This window comes from Callithrix jacchus, chromosome 11, assembly GCF_049354715.1.
Source record: "Callithrix jacchus isolate 240 chromosome 11, calJac240_pri, whole genome shotgun sequence".
NCBI classification, from domain to species: Eukaryota; Metazoa; Chordata; class Mammalia; order Primates; family Cebidae; genus Callithrix; species Callithrix jacchus.
This window is the reverse complement of record NC_133512.1, coordinates 58,188,711-58,209,513: the sequence shown is the minus strand read 5'-3', so window position 1 is coordinate 58,209,513 and position 20,803 is coordinate 58,188,711. Positions and strand designations below refer to the sequence as shown.

At 38.6% G+C, this 20,803-nt stretch overlaps 1 protein-coding gene across 39 annotated transcripts in view; it reads right to left on the bottom strand.

The window, feature by feature from the left end:
* Positions 1-20,803, bottom strand: part of MTERF1 (mitochondrial transcription termination factor 1) — a 560,591-nt gene that overhangs the window by 33,142 nt on the left and 506,646 nt on the right. For 11 of the 39 annotated variants that reach the window (XR_013523960.1, XR_013523962.1, XR_004728285.3 and 8 more), the window contains one exon: positions 18,591-20,285. The exons of the other annotated variants lie outside the window; for them this stretch is intronic. The gene's annotated coding sequence lies outside the window, so the exon portion shown is untranslated. Of the gene's footprint in view, positions 1-18,590; positions 20,286-20,803 lie in introns of those variants that run through there. 39 annotated transcript variants of the gene reach the window in all.

Genomic DNA, 20,803 nt, shown 5'->3' with positions numbered 1-20,803 from the left:
AGGGAAAGGCTGACAGAGCACAGGATCCAAAAAGCCAAAGAGACCAAGCATCAGATAACTGAATATCAACTGTCCCTTTCCTGGTCACTCCAATTTTCTTTGATTCTAGGTCACTGAATCAAAGTTTTTCATGATAGTCTCTTCTCTCTAATTAAACTTATCCAGAGACAGTTCTAAAAATGTGCCTCTGGAAAGCAAATTTATGGTGGTATCCTCACCCTGAGAGAAGGGAAGAGTGGAGTTCTTTGCATAAAACTCTCCTGACCCCGCAAATAATATATTTTCACAATTGGTGGACATTTATACCCCTCTTGTTGACTTTTGTCTCTGTTGTCCTGTTGAATGCTGATCTCATTGCATTTAAATGTTCGCCCATGCAAGGGAAATGTCACTAAATGCTGCTGCTTGCTGAGCTGTTGATTTTCCATGGATAGAGTACTGTGATAATGCCCCACTGAGCTAATCCTCACAGGAAAGAAAGTTACACTCACGTTGTTACTCTCCCTTTGTAAAGGAGTTCTGTATTTAGTGTTGTGTTTCTGAAACATGAAGGCACATGTCATAAAAATGTTCTGCATATAAATGAAATAATGTATGGCAATGATGATGCTAAGAATGCAATGATATGATTATGGAGTGTAGAGTATGAATGAATAAAATATATTTTAACTTGTTCAAAATTATTTGCCTCTTTTCCGAATTCAATGTGTGTAACTAAAATAGGGAAAGATGCCACACTGAAGTGGTATGTGAAGGCCAGAAACCTAAACACAACAGAGTCAAAAGCCAGAAACTAAAAACTCAAGTTCACTGTGTTATCTATACTGGCTGTTTATATGGCTCAAATTATCAGGTTAATCGACACATCTCCACTTTACTTTAGGCTGTATAGAGGGAGCTTTGTCAAAATTAGATGCTTCATAAATGGCTCTTTTGATGATATCTTTGAATTCTTCTCCTTACCAAAGAAAGGCTATTAAAGCAGCTTCTACAGTGGCAACAATCTTTCCAACCAAAGTAAAACAGCTAAATGCTTAATAGGCGCAATTCTCTGCAGAAGCCTCTGTTCACTAACCCCCTGAGGCAAAGCTGCTGAGTATAAGGATGTAGCAAACTGTAGCACTTAGGCAGCCACAGGTAGAGGTAGGGTAGAGAAAGGCGAGGGAGTAGAGGAGCTTTTTCCCATCTACCTCAGGGCACTTGGTAGTGATAAAGGGACTATGAATAATCAACTTCTTTCATGACCTTAGGGCGCTCAACCTGTCAGGCAACTAGTGCTCTTCCTCTTTACACCTCCATTCTCTCCAACCTCCTCTCCCTTTTAGCCCGTCTTTGGGACCTGTTGTCAAAGAACATTGACATAACCCGGGAATCCTTCTCCTTCTGCCCGCCATGCTACAAACCATTGTCCATCTATAGACATCTTCTTTCTGTTAGCCAAGGTAAACTCCTCCATCTGGACTTTGCAGCCCATTCCTTTATAACTTCTCAGGGGCTTTATACTACTATCAAATGCAACCACCCTTTTCTCTTCTATATTCAACTGAGTCATTTAAATTGTAGACTTTCCTCTGACGTTAAATATCGAAAATTTCATTCCACCAGAGTAGGCTTGTTTTATTACAGGTATATCCCAAATATTGCATGGGATATATTTATACTGAAAAATTATTTGCTGTTTATCTGAAATTAAAATTAAACTGGGCATCCTGTATCTTTATTTGCTAAATCTGGCAACCATACACTAGAGAGGTCTTTCTTTACAGCCCACTTCAGAAAATAGTACTATGTCTGCAGACAGTTTCTGTCATCTTTTTTAATCTTCATACGTGATCACCACTGGGCATAGCATATGTTTTTATGTTTGCGCATTGTCTGTGTCTCTCCATCTCCACACTAGAATGTAGGGGCCATGGAAGCAGTAGCTTTCAGAATTTTCTGTTGCATCCCCATTGCCTAAAACAGGGTGTAGCATGACATTAAGATTTAATTAATAGTTTTTGAATAAATAAATGCTCGAGTTTCTCTTATTTTAAAATAATTGTCACCCAACACCACAATCTCTCTAGCTGTACTCCTTCTTTTCTCTCTCCCACTTCAGAATCATATTTTTAAAAACAGGTCTTAGTATTCACTGTCCCTATGACTTCATCTCTCAATTCCCTGTCTTCATACTCCATTCTGGCTCTGGTTTTATCATTCCACCAGCTCTGGATAAGGTCACAAATTACCTCCATGTTGTTAAATCACTTGGACTTTTTTTTTTTTTTTTTTTTTTACCCCCATCTAGTCTCTCAAGATGTGATGCTATAAACCACTTCCCACTTCACAAAATAAACCCCTTGTTTCACTGGCAATGCACTCTACTGGTTTTCCTCACTCCTTCTTAGTATCCCTTGTTAATTTGTCCTTCTCAACCTGGCCATTAACCTTTGGAGTTAGGCCAGGTGTGGTGGCTTACATCTGTAATCCCAGTGCCAGGAGTCTGAGATCAGCCTGGGCAACATAGTGAGATCTCATATCTACAAAAACATTTTTAAATAGCCAGGTGTGGTGGCATGCACCTGTAGTCCTAACTATACCAGAGGCTAAATCAGGAGGATTGCCTGAGCCCAGGAGTTTAAAGCTAGAGTGAGCTATGATCATAACACCGCATTCCAGCCTGGGCGACAGAGCGAGACCATATCTCTTAGAAAAAGAAACAAAAACAAAACTTGGAGTTAGTCTAGGCCCTGTTTTCTCTTTGTTCTATATTCTCTCCCTGGGGCAATCTCATCTATGCCCATGGCTTCAATGACCATTTATTTACTGATAACTCCCAAAATATCCAGCCCAAATATTTCGGAGTCATCAGCAAATAAATTCAATTGTCTAAAACTGAATTTAAGACATCCTCTGCTCACCCTAACCCCTGTTGTCTTCTACTGTTTCACATCTCATTGAATGATACCTTCATGCATCTAAAGGCACAAACCAGAAAACTAACAGTCATCCTGGGCACCTGTAAATCTCACTTCCCAAATAGTTCATTTCTCTGTATCTCCATAGTCACCTAGTACAAAAAAGTGTGACCTCTTGCTAGACCACTCAATAGCTTCTTAACTAAAAGAGCTATATTCATTGACTCAGATCTCCTTCCAATCTGTTCTCTACATTTAGAGCTAATGTGATGTTTGTTTTCACCTGTTGAAAATTCTTCATTGGTTTCTTAGGGGCCCCCAATCTCTCTTTTAATGAGGCTCAAATAGTGAGGTAGTGAGAAATAACACCACATATGAAAATCAGCCATCTGTGATCTGCCAAAACTATCATATGAAATTTAGGGTTAAAATGTCCTTCACATATTATCTGGTCTAATTCTCTCCCCACAAATAAGAAAATGAGGGCTCAGAGAGAAGAGAATGACCAAAGTCACACAGCTATTCAGTGGCAGAGCTAGGAATAAGCATTCAAACTCAATAATCAATAACTTTGTAAATGAAAAATTTTTAAACTCTTTAAATTTTTAAATTTTTATTTCAAAAGTTTTGGGGGAACATGGAAAAATGGATGCATGGAAAAGTTCTTTAATGGTGATTTCAGAGATTTTGGTGCACTCATCATCCGAGCAGCATACTCTCTACCCAATGTGTAGTTTTTAATCCCTCACCCCCTCCAAGGCTTCCCCCAGAGTCTCCAAAGTCCATTCTATCATTCATATGCCTTTGCATTCTCATAGCTTGGCTCCTGCTTATAAGTGAGTACATATGATGTTTATTTTTTTCCCATTCCTGAGTTACTTCACCTAGAATAATGGTCTCCAACTCCATCTGGGTTGCTGTGAATGCCATTATTTCATTCCTTTTTATGGCTGAGTTGTATTCCATGGTATATATACCATATTTTCTTCTATTGTTGGCTGATGGGCATTTACACTGGTTCCATTTTTGCAATTGTGAATTTAGATGCTATAAACATGTGTGTGCCAGTGTCCTTTTTCATATAATGACTTCTTTTCTCTGGGTAGATACCCAGTAGTGGGATTTCTGGATCAAACAGTAGTTCTACTTTGAGTTCTTTAAAAAATATCCATCCTGTTTTCCACAGTGGTTGTACTAGTTTACATTCCCACCAGCAGTTTAAAAGTATTCCCTTTTCACCACATCCATGTCAAAATCTGTTAAAAAAAAATTTTTTTTTTTTTTGTTATGGTCATACTTGCAGGAATAAGGTGGCAACACATTGTGGTTTTGAAATGCATTTCCTCGATAATTAGTGATGTTGAGCTTTTCATTTCATGCTTGCTGGCCATTTTTATATCTTCTTTTGAGAATTGTCTATTCATGTCCTTTACCCACTTTTTGATGGGATTATTTGTTTTTTTCCTTGCTGATTTGTTTTGAGTTCCTTGTAGATTCTGGATATTAGTCCTTTGTCAAATGCATAATTTATGAAGATTTTCTTCTACTCTGTAGGTTGTCTGTTACTCTGCTGATCATTTCTTTTGCTGTGCCTAAGTTTATATTTGAATTAAGCCCCATCTATTGATAATTGTTTTTGTTGCATTTGTTTTTGGGTTCTTTGTCATGAACTCTTTGCCTAAGTCAATATCTAGAAGAGTTTTTCTAATGTTATCATCTAAAATTTTTATGGTTTTACAACTTAGGCTTAAGTTTTTTATTTGAGTTCATTTTTGTATAAGATGAGAAATGCAGATCCAGCTTCATTCTTCTACATGTGGCTTGCCACTTATTCTGGCATCATTTATTGAATTGGGCATCCTTTCCCCACTTTATGTTTTGGATTGCTTTGCTGAAGATTAGTTGGCTGTAAGCATTTGGCCTTATTTCTGGGTTCTCTATTCTGTTCCATTGGTCTACATGCCTATTTTTATATCAGTACCATGTTGTTTTGGTAACTGTAGCCTTGTAGTGTAGTTTGAAGTCAGCTAATGTGATGCCTACAGATATTGTTTTGTTTTGTTTTTTGTTTAGTCTTGCTTTGGCTATGCAGACTCTTTTTTTTTTTTTTTGGGTGTTTCATATGAATTTTAGGTTGTTTTTTCTAGTTCTGTGAAGAATGATGATGGTTCTCTGATGGCAACTGCATTAAATTTGTAGATTTATTGGTAGTATGGTCATTTTCACAATATTAATTCTATCCATCCATGAGCAGAAGATATGTTTCTATTTGTTTGTGTCATCTATAATTTCTTTCAGTAGTGTTTTGTAGTTTTCTTTGTAGAGATCTTTCACCTCCTTGGTTAGGTACATTCTTAAGTCTTTTATTTTACTTTTTTAAGTTATAAAAGAAATTTAGTTCATTTGATTGTCATCTTAGTCATTGTTAGTGTATAGCAGTGCTACTAATTTGTGTACATTGATTTTGTATCCTGAAACTTTACTGAATTCATTTATCAGTTCTAGGAGCTTTTTGGATGAGTCCTTAGGGTTTTCTGAGTATACAATCATACCATCAATGAACAGCTAGTTTGACTTCCTCTTTACCTATCTGGATGCCCTTTATTTCTCTTTTCTTTCTTTCTTTTATTTTTATTTTTTTGGGGGGGGTGGGGGTGGGTGAGATGAAGTCTTGCTCTATAGCCCAGGCTAGAGTGCAGTGGTGAAATCTTGGCTCACTGCAACCTCCACCTCCCAGGACCCAGTTGAAGCAATTCTCCTGCCTCAGCCTCTCCTGTAGCTGAGATTTTAGGCACGTGCCACCGTGCCCAGCTAATTTCTGTATTTTTAGTAGAGATGGGGTTTCACCATATTGGCCAGGCTGGTCTTAAACTCCTGACCTCATGATTCACCCACCTCAGCCTCTCAAAGTGCTGGGATTACAGGCATAAGCCACTGTACACAGCCAGGATGCCCTTTATTTCTTTCTCTCATCTGATTGCACTGGCTAGGACTTCCAGTACTATGTTGAATAGAAGTGGTGAAAGTGGGCATCCTTGACTTTCTCCAGTTTTCAAGGGGACTGCTTTCAACTTTTGACCAGGTTGAAAAAGCCTGCAATAGACAGATGCCAGTATATGGATAGGGCCAGGATTGGAGCCTCAGTGGGACAACTAATTAGTATATAAGTAAACAACAGGATCCAGAAAAAAACAACTGAAAGTCCACCTTCTGAGTCTGACACATAAACTAACTGGGATTTTCACAAGGACTTTCTGCTTTCTTCTACATGTACTAGAAATAATCAACTGGGTATCCACTGAAAGTTACAAAATGAGAGCAATAGACTTAAACACTACTATTTCCTCATAATTAGGCAAAAGTTTATTGGAAAGACCCTAGTCCATTTCCTTTCAAAGGAAATTCCAAACTACAGAGCACAATTCATACTTTGAAACCAAAGTTGTCATTCAACCACCAGGGGAAGCTTTCTGGAGAACTCTTCTATTGAGATCAAGAGAGGCTGAGTAAATACCCTGTGCATGCTTATCACTATGGGCAATGAAGCATAAATGAGTATGAAAGTTGCCTTTTGGTGTCAAAAGACCTTACAAGATTCTTTTCCAAATGGGATTGGAATTATTAGTAAATTTTTTGAGCTGAAAGGCACTGTTTATCAGCTGTAATTGGTTTCCAGGGAACACCTGTGTTAGGGTTATAAGCATCAAAGGTGATAAACAACTTAATTATCCTCCTAGAACGATTAGGAAAAAGTATCACTGTTGGTGAGCTTTCTTTGATGCCTTCTTTTGAAATGCCATCCTGCTACTATTGTGGGGCTATTTGTAGTTTGTTTTCTGAAGCTTTCGTGCTCTCTTCATACATAGAAAAGGCTGTTAGAAGTAGATTAATGAAATTAATAACATTTGCACCACTGGTCAAGTATATCTTAAGCTACATTGGACATAGCTCCTACTTGGAGAAGTAGCAAGTTAGAGGTAATCAGAAAACTACAGGATACTTTCTTTTTTTTTTGAGATGGAGTCTTGCTCTGTAGCCCAGGCTGGAGCACAGTGGTGCAATCTCAGCTCACTGCAACCTCCACCTCCCAAAACCACAGGAGAATTTTAAGAGATAGGGGCATAAAGCATGTGAGAAGATATAAAGGCCTTGATACAACACCTATTTCTTTATCATGGTGGTTTCTGAGAAAAGGAAGTTGCCAATCCAGGAGGCTGTTGCAGGCAGAGTAGGAGAGAATTTTGTATTCTCTTTATTTTCAATAATTGTCTTTAAAAATAATTTTTTCTGAAGATAATTTGGAACATAAAAGCAAACTATGGTCGCAGTGTTAACAGACAAGACTCTAGTCCAAATACCTTTCTTATAATTGCACCTTTTGAGAATGCTTATTGAGGGATCTGTGGGGATTGCTCCTGTGTGAGGCCCCTAGGAAATGGGCCTCACCATACGGTGAGCTTGAGCCCGGACACAGATCCCTGGTTGGGGGAGTCGAGCTGAGGGAAAGCAGGAATCGAGAGAGGGACTATGTTATTCAAAATAATTAACAGACATTACTTTATGGATATGAGGACTTGGGTGGCATTGTGTCCACTTTTGGCTCCTTATGGTTTATTGCTTGATTGTGTTCATTTTGGACCCTTGTTACCTTCATTGTGAAATATTAACTTAAGTATTTACACTTGGTAACTTACTTACCGTAACTTACTGGGCGTAACAGTAACTTACTTACGTAACTTACTGGGCTTAACTTACTTACTGGGTGTAACTTAATGGGCGTAACTTGCTTACTGTAACTTAAGTATGTTGATCTGGCATAAACAACATTAACTTCAGAAAAGTATATAATGGAACATATTGCAAAAATAAAATTGCTGCATGGGCATAGCGCATGTGGCTCTCCAGGCCTTGCTCTTTTTCTTTCTCCTTTTTTTCTGGCGCACGCTCTCTTCCAGGTTTGGGACCCTCTCGCTGGAGGAGACTCCCGGGCTCTCATTCAGTTCACAACAGCTTATTATTAATTTTTTTTTTTTTTTTGCTTTCTAGAATCCTTTTTTCCAATATAGTGTCCACGGGAGGAGTTTTAAAAAGTCACCGCTATAACAGAGAACAACCTTTCTGCAGAAGACAAGGAACAATCAGAACACAAGATTTGAGTAGAGGCCAGAGGTGGACTTTTCCTAATTCAGTTTTAGCTCAGGACTAATACTGAGTTACTTAGCATTTTGGTCTTACCACCCTCTCTTATTTCTCTATCACAAAGAATAATTTTCTGATTCGCACTTTAGTTGAAATGTCTTTTTACCTGGCAGAAATGAATTAAAAATCATGTTTTGAACTCCTCAAGAAGAGGTATTATAGAGATTCAGGGAAATTCACTATAATCATTTTTAAGTATTTCATGTTTTAAAAACTGCTGACTGTGATAAAAATCACAGAGTTGGAAAAGGACCACAGGGAATCCATTCCTGTCTCACTTCATGAATGAGGAAACTGAGGCCCATCTGTGACATAAAGTGATCAGCTCAGGGCTTTTGCCAAACTACCCCGTTGCCTTCTCACTTGATTCTGCTGAGGGAAACCATGCACCATGGCTGGGACTAGGATCATGTTAAATAACTGTCTCCACATGATATCTTTGGTATTGGACAGAATTAAAGGGAAGCACAGTGGCCACCATCCTTTCAGTCCTGCCTCAAATTGGCAATCTACCAACTAGACCAAACATTAATTTCCCCAAACCATTGTGAAGCATGAAATGTGATATCACAAAAAAAAAAAAAGTCAGCTGGACATTAAAATCAGAACTTAAAAAAATACCTAACTTAATCACTTTGGATTTATACAGAGAATAAAGCAACTGATACTCCCTTGGCACAACTTGATCCAAAAGGGGTAGGACCTTCTTTTAGCACCAGTAGGTCTATTAGCATGGGGCTCCGGGCTTATAACAGGGCTTGTCTCCCTTCACATTTACCTGTAGCATCATCAGTTACCCCTTCTCCTTCTCCCTTGTTCAACTGGTCCGCTTTAATTTCTTTCTGAATGTTGGCAAAAATTTTTTATTGAAAAACAAATGGTCCAGCAATATATTTTTCTATAATACAAGCTTAAAAACGGAGAGTGTATGTGTGCTTCAATCTTATAATTCCATATTTAATTTGTGGTATGTTTTGGCTCCAGGAAGGCATTTTAAGAATCCTGGTTATCTCAGACCTAAATACCCCAGTTTGTAGACAAAGGAACAAGTAGAAAATGTCATGCTCTCTGCTGACTGCAACACTCCTGCTCTACCTATTTCCATCACAACCTTACTTCTGAGATCTTTCTAAAGGAAGCAGGCAAGAGTGATCCTTCTTCCCGAGTTCCAGTTTTATACAAGAGAAAGACAGACATCTTCCTGTTCTGGGTTCTATTACTACTAACAGATAAAGGGCTAAGACTATGAGTCTCACAGTCTTTAACTGGCAATCAGCCCACGGCCACCCACATTTGACTGCCTGGTAAATTCTGTCTGCCAGTATTGATAATGGTTGTTGACAAACTCACAGGATTATGGCAGCTTGACACAACCACTTTGAGAAGAATAAACAATGTTTGTTTGTTTAGTGAATAAGACTCATATTTAAGAATTCTGCATCTCCAAAATACCACCCCCAAGTTTTCCTCAGGCCTTTTTTTTCTACCCTAAACACAACAAAGAGACAGAACACAAGTTCACCAGTAATTCTGGGTCTCTGTGACAACGACTTTGCAGATTCCCTTAAGGGAGCCCTTTCATTCTTAGAATATTTGCCCTGATTTGTTTATGCAATTGTTGTATAAAATAATTATACCTCTGGTTATTAAAATTACTAAATTAGTAGAAGGATTGCTATCCCAGCATCTTTCTTCCCCATTAGTCCAGGATTAGGGCTTCGGGTTCAGATCAAACCTCAATACTTGTAGAAGGCAAAGCTGCAACCCAGGTAATTTCTGTCTTGGGTGATTTTCTTTTTTTGTAGGGGAGATTTTTCATTTCCACGTCTTACTTCTAAGCTAATCCCTAATAAATTTTTGTCCCAGGTTAGCCCAGAGCAACCTCATTGTGTAATAGCATCTGAAGAGTGTCTGACCCCCCTAAGGAGTTCATCTCATTAATACCTCCTTTACTGAAACTATAGGTTGCCAGATCATCAGCATTCTTAGCCAAACTGTGTATCCCATATCCATTTCCTTAAGATCTTGTAGATAATCAGTAAGAGATTTAATACATCAGCACATGATAAGGTTACAGGGGCAATATCATATAGCTCTTAAGAGTGTGTGATTTAAAGTCAAATTGTAATAACTGCAACTTTTTAAAGGCTCCATAAAGCAGAGCTATCATTACTGGATTGTTATTGTTATTAACAACAACAGCAACAATAGCTATTCACGGTATACTGACCATCTTCTCCAGGTAGTATTGTTTTTCTAGAGGCTTTCAATGATTTTACCCTTTGAAGGGAGGAATGTGAAGTTTCTGTTTCTAGATACCCAATAAGGGCATGATCTTGCTGAGATTTCCTTTTTTCAATCTTTCTAAGACCTCTCCTGTCCCGCACTGAAGGCTGGGGCTGCTCAGGGTTACTGGGGTCTCCAGCCTCGATCAGTTAGAAGCTACAGGAAGGGCTGAAATATCACGTGAAGATACAGAACTGGCCAGATCGGGTAGCCAAGAGTGTGACCACTTTAAGTCTCCTTACTTCCTCTTTTCTCAAGAGCCCTAAGTTTCAAGGTTGAGATTCATTAGGTATCCTTAAGCTCCATGTAGGATGAGCAGATGAGAAAATAAGGAGTTTCCTTTCTCTAACCCCAGGAATTTGGATATTCCACATGAAAGAGTTTTCAAGAAATGAATGAAGACGGCTTTCTAACGTGTGTGTGTGTGTGTGTGTGTGTGTGCGTGCACATGTAAGTATTGGACAAATGAACACCACCCCCCTCTTAATCCACAAAAGCTAGAACTGGAATTAGCATCTGAGCCACTTGTAAGTGGAACTAGCAGAGTGGTGATAAAATTCCAGAGGGAGCCATTGTGCCCCACTATATAAGATTGATTGTGGGCCCATTTCATTTCTGGTGCAGTAACTAGGGTGTCCTCATCTGCAAGGATGCTAACACTAAGCCATGCTCCAAGAACTAATGCTTTGCTGGCTTTGGCTACTACATTGTGCAGGCTCTAAAATAGAACATATTTCTCAAGTGAGTTAATGCCTATTTACCACTTTGTTGTAATGTGTAATTACCATAAATGACACTTAATTGTTTAATTACTAGACCAAAGGGTAGATAAGAACTTACTGCAAGGAAGACATAAGACCAAGCCTCTCTCTAGATACAAAGATATATATATATATATATATTATAATATATACGTATGTACCATACATGTTCATACATATCTAGAAGTATTTTTATATGAGTGTTATGTATAAATCAATACTTGCACATATTTTCAACATCCCAGATTGTCATAGGTTTGATTCAGTGGTCATACAAATGGATTGCAGGAGAGATGTAGCCAAAATAAAGTAATTGTTTGGTTGGCTCAAAATGTGAACTCCCTTTAAGTAAGGAGTTTACTTACTGCTTTAGTAACAGTGTTACCACCAGACTATTACTAAAGACCCTTCTGTTGAGTAACGGTATCTTGTCCTCTTGTTGCTCTCCTCTTTGAGAAAATAATTCGCAATGTGGGAAGAACCTATAATGACTGGAATGCACATAGTGCCAATTCCATATGGAGGGAGGGTGGGCTAATTGGAATAAAGTTTTTTGCTGGAGTCTAGTACTTACCCAAAAGACAGGCTGATCCTTTGAGAAAATATAAAGAAAGGAATATCCACTCAAACTCCCTCTGTGACTTGTGACACATAGTTCCTGCAGGTCTTAAAGGAATGTTTACCTCCCTTTCACACGAAGAAAAGATAGAAGACCTGAAAATTTCAAAGCAATCCCAGGAATGTACCATTCTCACAACCAAATCTTTTCTGAGATACTGTTCCTTGTGGACTCTTTCCCAAATACAGTTACTGTAGGCTTTGAGCAGTCATGCCAGCTTGCAGTGGCTGATAGTAACTGCTCCTGTTGATTAAGCACTTTTACAGGTATTAGGGTAAGTGTTTTACCTGTATTCATTCTACTTATTTCTCACGATGATCTTTTTAGGTCCATGCTACTCTTACTTGCAATTTACAGATAAGAAAACTAAGGTTTGGAGAGGGTAAGTTGCAAGCCCATTGGCACACAAGTAGTAAGTGGAAGCAGCAGAATTTGGACTCGAGCAGTCAGACTCCTGATCTCACACCTTAACTACCAACCTATACCAGTGCACCTTGCAATGGTTGGGAACTCTTGCTAAAGGTTTCAAAAACTCAGAATAGATTAGGGAAAATACATCAGCTTCCACAAATCTTGAGTGTTCTCAGTGGCTGATGAAAAATATCTACCAAGCAAGTGAAAACAACAACAATAGCAACAGAGGTTCTGGTGAAACCAGTGTCTCATTGTGACTCAGTCCTTAAGAACAAGCCAAGATGACTCCTGTTTCCCCGCTGCCTGGTGCTGACTGCTGCAGTAGAAGCAGAGGCGCAGTGCAGGTTAATTGTTGGGTAAGTGTGTTTAGCAGCTCCCGCTCCTGGGGCTCATTAACCACAAAGGTGACAAACATCACAGAAATGGTACAAGTCACCCAGAGAAGAACCGGCTAACGACACCAGGCTGATGCTCCCAAGCCCAGAGGTACGTTACATGTTTCCTTTAGAGGAATCTTTTAGTGTTATCACAAGAAGAGAGTTGAATCTTTACATTTTGTTAGCTCCCTGGGACCATCATATGTGTACTACATATCTTTAAAAGAGGCTTGAGATGTCAGGAAACACACAGCATTTTATAATTATCCTTTTGTATATAGTCTTTCCTAATTGTCTTCCTAATGTCTGAGGTGACTTTACCCATTTGAAAACTGCTTTGGCAAAGGAGATTTTATAAGACATATGGTCTGCAATGCTAGTCTTACCCCTGAGGAAAGAGCAAAGAATGCACTTGTATGTTTTGAGGAAAGGGGATTTTTTGTGTATGTATTCCTTCAACAAAGTTATTTGGAGCAGCTCTTGTGTCTAAGTAACTACCTGGAGGCTAAGGAAAATAGAGAAATAGAAGGTATGGTCCTTTTCTTGAAGAAGGCCAGAGTCCTATCTGCAATAATCAGAACAGGGCTGGCTGCCATATATACATTTGATGCATGTCACCATCTTGTCTGGGCCACCCTCAATCGTTACCCCACTGAAGTCCCTTCTACCCTCAAAAGAAACAAGCAAACACAAACATATAGTTTGAGGAGGATAAAATCAAAGATAGAATATCACAGAAAACATTTTAAGTTCAACTTATTTTAAAGCCCAATCTTCCAGACTCATTTTGATGTATGGATCATCTTATGGTAGCTTATTGATAAAAGTGAAAGTCATGAGAATAGGAATTTCTAGAAGGAGAGAAAAGATAAATTATCTGCATGGCGCATACTTTTTGGGTAAATCTCTTAGATTATATCTCCAGATCTGCTGCTTGCCTGCTATAGTAATTACATTTCACAGCCACTGTGAGTTTTAGTCTTCTTCATATGGGTCTAAGAGTCCCTGCTTTGCCCGCCTGGGAAGGTTGATATGAAAATAAAATGAGATATAAAATATAACATACTTCATAACTGGATTCTTTCTGGAGGTAATACTAGGTGAGAGGATGAGTCTTTCACCTTCAGTTAATTTTTCTTTAGCTGTTCGTTTTTTTGTTTATGTAATATAGAAATAGAGAGTAATACCAAGCGATTTCTTACCTCATGAAGCTGGAAAGATCTTTACCAAATCCCTGACATGCATAACTTAGGATCCTTTCTGTACTACCTGCTTGTAACCCCAGCCACTTCTGTGGTGACGATTGTGCACAGGTTCTGATAAAATTCGCCGTGACAGTGACGTACTAAATGATCTGACTTTGCGTCGTCCTCCAAAGGGTTTCTACGGTAATACAGAAGTTTAGAGCACCACAGGACTCTGCTATGTACCCATGCAAATACCTGAATGTGCAAGGAGGTTAGCATCCTCATGAGATGAAACTTTGATCCATGGGAGGCAGGAGTCTGTTGATTAATTTATTTTCCCTTTTTCCCACTAGAGATACTGCCCTGAGAAGCTGTTACAGGTCTTCTCAGAGAATGGTCTTGCAACATTAAGCAATAGTTACCAACAACCAGCTTGCTCAGCATTCTTTCATTTTCTTTCACCCTTTGCTGCTTTTGTAATCCATAGTCCTCATTTTGGGTTACATGCCCTAATAAGGTAGCACAATGTAAACCTCTGGTTCAGGCTCTGCTTTCTGGGGAGCCAAGACTAAGACAATTAATGCTGAATCACTTCAGAAAGCAGCCCATCAAGAAGGTATTTTGGATCTGAGTTATAAAGGTCCCATTGCTGGCAGAAGGTGTAGTTGTGATAATACCTAGCATGTACTAGCATTATAATAACTAAGACTTTCACCTGTGGTTAATTGGGTTGTGGGGCAGGTGGCAAATGCTTTTATTTTTCACAAGCATAGATATACAAAAAGAATATCTCTTTATTAATTGAGGAAGTTTCAATGTTTTTATGTACACACACAAGGCTTTCACAAAAAGTCAGCATTGTGACAATGTACTTTCATGGAGTTACGTTTGCCAAAAAATACAAAAAATGAATTAGAACTCTAAAGTCTCTACACAATTTATACCTCCAGTACTAAAAATGATGAGAAGATGAAATATGTAGCATAGAGAATTGTTTAAAAAAAATACTGATTGTGAAAAAAATACTGACAATTTAAAATGGTTTAAAAATCTGAAAAGAAAACAACTCCCCCCAAACTAGAAAATTTTGAAATATAAAAAACTGCATTACAGGGATAGATTATGGGTAATTACGCGGAAATAGTCCATGCACTGTATTTTAAAGTCTTGCATCTGACTTTATGATGAATAGCTACTTTTTTTTTTTTTTTTTTTTTTTGGCGGAGTTTCGCTCGTTACCCAGGCTGGAGTGCAATGGCGCGATCTCGGCTCACCGCAACCTCCACCTCCTGGGTTCAGGCAATTCTCCTGCCTCAGCCTCCCGAGCAGCTGGGACTACAGGCACATACCACCATGCCCAGCTAATTTTCTGTATTTTTAGTAGAGACGGGGTTTCACCATGTTGACCATGGATGGTCTCGATCTCCTGACCTCGTGATCCACCCGCCTCGGCCTCCCAAAGTGCCGGTATTACAGAATAGCTACTTTAAAAAAAAATATTTTAGGACATGGCTCTCCTTGGAGAAATGTTTATATTCTTTTTCTATGTGGACCTGCTATTTTGGAAATTCTTCTATATGATTTGCTGTACATCAGCATGAACATTCCCTGTTAAATTTTCCCATCTTCCATGTTATTATTCTATGTTGTTTTGGGTACCCAAAATTCCATTCTGAATGCACTCATATTCAGATCTCAAATTTGGTGAAAACAATACTGGTAATCAAACAGCAACACTGTTGCATAAGTGTCTTCTTATCCTACCATGCAGATAATTATTTTTGAATCAGTTGGTAACTTCCCTAGCTTCTGCAGGTAAATGTGGCTTTAATTCATTAAAAGCTCCTTGAAGGTCAGAGATGATAGGAATGTCAATGCAGGAAAGTGACACACTTTTAAACTGAAGTTTTTGTTGTTGCCATATCATGTGACCAATCCACCTGTGTGAATTTTTCCGTTAATGCAAATAAAGACACTAAAGGTAACAGTTCTGCCCAACATGATCCAACTAACATGATGTAAGTATCCTGTATGCAACCAAAAATGCTTTAATCCTTTCCCTAGAAGCTGGCTTTCAGGACTTTAACATTCAGAATTTTAATGTTGTATAATTATGGAATTGTAATTTTTAAGATTTTAGATGTTAGGGATTTTGATCTTTAAAGATTTCAGAATTTGAGATTATGACAATTATTTTGGGATTGTTTCTTTTGGGATTATGATCCAATCCATTTCATGGAACCACAGAGAAGACCATGCTAAAAATCAAGCCCCGGATTTAATTGTAAAAGTGTAGAACCACAAAGGAGAGCGAATATACAGGTTCAACTCTGTATCCAAGTCAGGACCTCAATAGGAAAAGAGTAGATGGGAACATTTTGATGAACCAGCTGATAATCTTGAACTACCAGATTCCAGTAAAGCCTCCTCCTAGGGCCCTTCTTCCTGGAGGAGAGCAATGGCTACCTGCTTGGAGACTATTCATAAGATAACTGTCTCTTTGAGATCTGCCTCTAGAATTCCTCATTCTCTCTAGACTGTTGACCAAGGAGAAGTCTCAGCCCAGCCCTAGCACTAGTCCTGGAGGAAACAGCTTGTCTGCCAAAAGACTTGCCGAAACCAGTTCAAATGATCTGGTAAGAGTAGAGGACTATATATGTGGAACTGAAGCTTGAGGGTCTTGGACTGCGGTGAGGACATCAGTATATGAGGCTGGACAAAGGAACGTTTACTAACATGGAGGAAACTAGCCATGATCAGAATTTGATGCCCTCCAAAGAACCCCTGGATCTCATCCTAAGGGTCTGTTGAGATGTGTGTTAAGGCTTGGTGAAGAGACTGTTTACATCAACTACGATGGTAGAAAATCACCTTCCCACCATCCTTTTCCAGATATAAATTGGTTCATAGATCCAGAGTTTAGTGATTAATGAGGAAGCCAGGATCCCTTGAGGAAGGACTCTTCAATGCCACCACCAGTATATATGGTAAATATTCCTTTGATTTTCTTCCCCCAAATGTATTTGCAGCAGAGTAACTTTGCACTGTTGGAAAGGGAAAACCCAGACTTTTCAAAGGCTATTAGATAAGGAGTTGGGGTTGAAATTATACCAAATGAACTGAAATGCTATCAAAGATATGTGGTTAGAGTGGGAGCCCATCTAGACATAGCAATAATGGAATTTTAGGTCAAGTTTGTTTCACAGTGTGTTACAGTGTTCACAGACCCAACCTGAGGTTATTGCCCACATCCTGAGTATAACTGAGTTAAACATATTTGTCAGATAGAGCCCTCATACTGCTTCACAGACTTGTAGTATAAGGGATATTACGAGGGAAGGGCTAAGCTAAAGTCCCTGAAACTGTCTCTATCCCCATCTAAGACCATAAATCAGAAGTAACACTGCATGCCAGGAAGAATTGCAGAGGTTAGTAATACAATCAAACACTTGAAGAATACAAGGGTGATGTTTTCCATCATATCCCTGGTTCAATTTTTCTGCATGCTCATTTCCGGGCATACCTAGCCCTGGAAAATCCTGAGAGCTCATGGAGGATGATGGTGAATTATCATAAACATAACCAGATGTTAACGCCAATGGTATCTGCTGTGCCAAATGTGCTCTCTTTACTGCAAGTGGATTAGCAGGTCTCTGGTACTAGGTATGTGACCGTCTGGCAGATGCATCTTTCTCAATGCTCATAAGGAGGAAGGATCAAAACAGCTTACTCTCACATTGTAGATACAACAGCTCGCTTGCAAAATTTGTACTTTCTGTCCCCACACTCTAAGGTCTGGTTTCCACTGCAGGGCTGAAAAGGGAAAGACTTGCTTCACCGGGTGCACAGAAAGGGCTCCACCAAACTTGAAGCTTCAACTACCACAATTAGGCTTCTTGCAGTAGTGAACCAAAGGCAAATAAATAAATTACTATATTGGCAATGGTAATCAACCCTGACTGCTATGGGGAGTGAGAGCTGCTGCTATACAATGCAGACAATGAGGAGTATGTCCCGTATCAATGAGATGCACTCACTGGCATCTCTCTTGATTATGCACACTCATATTGGCTCCTCCTCCTTCCCTGCTTCACTCTCCTTGTCCCTCCCTGCATCTCCCTGAAATTTCACCCCCTGACAAAATAGTAATACAGAATTCTTTGCTTTGGGCTCCACTTTCAAGAAAACCCAGGCTCAGGCTGCTGTAACACTCATAGGTTCAAATGTACCTATTGCACAGAGAGAACACATATACCAGACATTTTACATATTTCATTTCACTTAATCTTCACAGCAATCTTGAGAGGTGGAATAATTATTTCTGCCTTCCAGATAAGGAGACAGGATCAGATGAGTCCAAGGACTTTCCAGAGGACATCCAGTTTATGTGTAGTACAGCCAGATTTGGAATCAGGAAATGCCTAATTCCAAAACTCAGTCTCTGTCCTCTCACGGCCTAGGTCAGCAATAATAAAGATGAATGCGCAGAAAGAAGACAGTGCCTCCTCTTACGTCACTCTGACATAATCCCCTTTGCATTATTAGTGGCTGGTTTTCACTTTAACATTTTGTTTTTCTTTTTAATATATAATTTAGTACACAGTGTATTATTTAACAGGTAAATACTGTAGAAAAGTTGAAGGGAACAATAGACTATTTCCCAGGAACCTACTTAGGATTCTATCATTCTGAAATGGGTGATAGAAGAAATTGAAGTATTCTCCGTTTTAAAACTCAAGATTTAAGAAGTAAATACAAAAATAAAGTATAAAGTCAGCTCATTAAAATATTTTCTACTTCAGAAAATAATTTGTTTTAAAACAAATTCAACACAATAAGAGGCATGAAAGAAGAAAAATACAAAACTTTATTATATAAAGTTTGCTTATGTCACCAAATAAACTAAATGGCAATAGAGTAGAAAGAAATATAATCCATAAAGGAAGTGAGAAAGGTTAAAGGGGTCAACAGTAATTAAATGGTGACAGAAACTGAATGGAAATTGATCTGTATTAGCTGAAGGCCATTCCTGTCTTTTAGAATGTTATGCATCAGTGAAGAGAGAAAAGAAATGTTTCTGCTATTTTGACATGAAAATATGTTATTTCGGAGTCAAGGTTGCTATTCATGAAAGCAGTAGATTCTCAGCACACACATTCTAATAATCTACACCTGCTGGCAGGTATTGAAATAGATAAGATCCTTTAATAAGTCTCTGTGGGGCAAAGAGTCCTAAGAACTTCATTGGTTACTGGCTGTTTACCCTCGTGAAAGCTTAAGGCAGATTGACTCAATCCAATGCAAATAGTGACAGCTCTAGCTATTAGCAGATACAGCCTCTGATGCATGGTCATTTGTCCCGAGGGAAGTATCTGCTCAATAGGGATTCAGCTGACAGCAGGAGGCTGAAAAAACTTGTGCTCTACTTACAATCCTGTCATAGTGTTGCTTCTGGATATTAGGGCTTTCTGATTTAACATATCTAATAGGAAACAAAGCTGAGTGATGTTTAGAATTTTTATTATGAATGCTAACATTCCAAACAATCAATCATTATTATAAATGATGACAGTGCCTACTTTATTCGGGGTTTTTAAAATTGCTGTACTTACAACTCGGAAAGACAAATGTTATTGTTCAGTCTTTCTACATGAGAAAAGCTCAGAAGAAATAAGTTACTTGCCTAAGACAAAAGCTGAAATAATAAAATTAACCTACGTTCCTCTCTGTTCTGTCCATTATACAATGTGGCTGCTGATTCTCTCCCTGAAGCCTAGAGAAGCATGGGCGGCCTTCAGTAAAAATCTTACAGGTTACCAAAGATATATTACGGAGTGGAGTTAACAGGCATGCTTGGAGTGGTGAAGAAACAAGATTTGGGCCATTGCCATAGAGCATGGCTGAATCAACAACAACAGCAACAAAATAAGAGTTGATTAACTGTAATATGTGAGCCACAATCTTTATCGATTGATGGAAAAATGCATGGTCAATCCTCGAAGCCCATTCATTCATTGAACATACATTTGCTGAGTGTATTCTAGGTGTTAGAGTTATCCCAGGTGCTGGAGTCAATGACATAACTAGAAGGAGTTTTGCTATTAGTAGTACTCATTACATCAGAATGCCATTGTGCTTATGGTAACTGCTCTAATTTTTAGCAGTCCAATACAAATGGTTGGCTAGGGCAGGTATTTTAATCTTAATAAAGTTTATAGATCTGCATTTTGATTCTCAATGTAACTCTCAGCTGAAAGCACCTGGAAGTCTAGCTTCTTTTTATAGACTGTCGTAGAACACCGTGGCAGAAACTGCCAGTTTATTATCAAGGCTATTTCCTCTTCTTTCTGGGCACATGACTAGAATACATTTCCCAGCCTCCCTTGCAGTTGGATGTGGCCACATGACTGAGATTTTTGCCAATGGGAAGTCAGTGAAGATAAGGAGCACCATGTCTTCCCCTGGTCCATGGACATTGTCCATAAAGCTTTTCTCCATGCTTCTTCCTGGTCTCCGTCTTAATGCAGATGAGCCTAGTGACCCTAAAAACACATGTTAAAGATATCAGGGCCATACATATAAATCCCAAATTGAACTATTATATGAGGAAGAAATCAAGTTAAGACACTGAAATTTGGGGAGTTATTACAGCAGTTGGTATTACTTTAATACAAATACTAACATATGTGTTTGACAATATTTATTTGAGCACTATTACATAGTTAATTTCCTCTTACTTAGTTCTAATTCAACCAGCAGATAATATGATTCTATTATTACTTATAGGTCTTCTAATTTCAATAATCAGTAATGCAGGAGATATTTCAAATCATTTCTGAGATTTTCTCTTACTGCTGATTTGTTGTTTGTTTGGACATTTATGTTGTCCTCCACTTGGATTAGATGGCAAGCAAGTAACGTAATCAACAGTGGGGTATTTTAAAACATGACAGAAAAATATTAAGTTGAGAACCTAAAGTTTGTGGCTAATGAAAGAGAAATTCTGTGATCTGGGAAAAGACTTTCAAGCATTTTGTTTTGACTGCCTCAAACTAATGAA